Source organism: Triticum dicoccoides, chromosome 6A, assembly GCF_002162155.2.
Source record: "Triticum dicoccoides isolate Atlit2015 ecotype Zavitan chromosome 6A, WEW_v2.0, whole genome shotgun sequence".
NCBI lineage: Eukaryota > Viridiplantae > Streptophyta > Magnoliopsida > Poales > Poaceae > Triticum > Triticum dicoccoides.
In genome coordinates this window covers 579,912,264-579,914,127 of record NC_041390.1, presented here as the reverse complement: position 1 = coordinate 579,914,127, position 1,864 = coordinate 579,912,264, and the positions used below count along the sequence as shown (strand labels likewise).

Genomic DNA, 1,864 nt, shown 5'->3' with positions numbered 1-1,864 from the left:
CCACACTCCATGTCTGAGCTACCACGCGACATTCGACTTCCTTCTCCCACCATGCATGCTTTTATCTCCTATTTCTCCTACCTTTACCTTACACGACAGTACCAAGTTTCTTGTCCAACTATCATAATCTTCTCCGGTAGGGCACCCCCTTAGATTATTACTGACTTGTACATGTTGCAAATAAGATCAACGAAAATGGATACTAAATTTCTGATGAGAAATGAGAATTCAGGGCAATATCTTCCCAAGACAATAATAATTCCAAGACAATCTTTTTATACCTTCTGTCAACATTGGGACACACATTCCACACAATAAGCATGCAATGATGTTGATACTTGATTAATTGTCATTATATGTCTACAGTAAAGATAACTTTACTCAAAACCGCCTATCTTAGCCAAATCAACAAATCTCTCTCATTAATGCAATTTTCTTTAGAAAACAAATAATAGATTCTTGCCTATCTTAGCCAAATCAACGGATCTCTTTCATTAATGCAATTTGCTTTAGCAAACAAATAATAGATTCTTTCCTACCTTAGCCAAATCAACGGATCTCTCCCATTAATGCAATTTGCTTTAGCAAACAAATAATAGATTCTTTCCTACCTTAGCCAAATCAATGGATCTCTCCCCGGTTCGCTGGGCGCGTTTCGGTGGGTGGGCGTGGGGGTGGGGGTAATTTGATGGAAATAAACCGGTTGAAAATAAACGGATCCTGTCTCACTCTTCACTTTCTTTACAATAAACTTCAGAATAGCAATCTTGGCGAGTGATCTCGACGGGGTTCAATCGGCGTGGCGCACCGCTGATTCTTCCAGGAGTGGGTGCTGAGAGGAAGGATCCCAAACCTCCATTGTCAATCGGCCAGAGCTGCATCGTCCTTTGGATCAGAGCATGGACGGGATCAAGACGGTAGGGTTTGAGGAATTTGTAGGACATGAGGGTTTATGGTTGGCAGCACGAGAACTCACCCATATCTTGGCAGACGGCAGGCCCGAGGTGCGGTCGTGTTCATGCTTCGGGAGCTGCCACATGCTGTCCTCGCCGCCATCAGCGACACCACCGCCATCGCCTGTTGCCACCACTTCAGCGCCACGAGCGTGGGACCGAGGGATGAAGGGAAGGGAAGGAAGTGAATTGACGTACCTATGTTTGGTATATATCACACGAGGAATCAAAACTGGATGCACGTGAAAGCATAGAGATGGGAGAGGAGGACAGAGGAAGGGAAGGGCAAGAGGAACCTGAGGATGTGCGATGAAGGAGCGATGCCAAAACATCACAAAGGGGGACCCGTAGCTCGTCACGTAGCGCGGCCGCCTCATTGCCGGCTGCCACCCCGCGCTACCGCCTTCGTGCGCAGGTTCCGTTCGTGGAGCGTGAGGAGCGCATGACCTGCCTTCACCGCGGCCTGGTCCTCCCCACTATCGTGAAGCTCGCCCGCATCGCCGCCCCAATTGCTCAGGATGACGGATGAAGATCCTGCAACAGCGACGTGGGTGAGGGATGCAGCCGACGATGGAGGCAGTGGCGGAGCTTCTCAGGGGCCAACCTGGGCCGTTGCCCCCCCAGCCCATGAATTTTTTCTGAAATACCCCTTAGTATTTGGCCCATATCTCAAGCAAAATCAGCCCAAAATACATATTGTTTGCCCCCCCAGCCCATTGCCCCCCCTAGATTTCAGCCCAAGCTCCGCCACTGGATGGAGGGATGATTTTCGTGGCTAAACCCTCCCTATCAAAATAACTACTTAAAAAAGGCAAAGATCGATGCATTAGGAAAATTAGGATTTGGAATTGATTGTCATAAAACAAAATTTTATTAATTGATAACGTGCTATCGGTACATGCCCGTTTATA

General features: G+C 47.7%; 1 long non-coding RNA gene across 1 annotated transcript; it reads right to left on the bottom strand.

The window, feature by feature from the left end:
- Positions 1 to 526: 526 nt before the first annotated feature.
- LOC119318112 lies at positions 527 to 1,524 on the bottom strand. The gene is made up of 3 exons (XR_005153951.1): positions 1,250 to 1,524; positions 977 to 1,151; positions 527 to 875 (listed from the first exon to the last, which is right to left on the bottom strand). It is a non-coding gene; the product is annotated as an uncharacterized LOC119318112 (long non-coding RNA).
- Between the last annotated feature and the right edge of the window lie 340 nt (positions 1,525 to 1,864).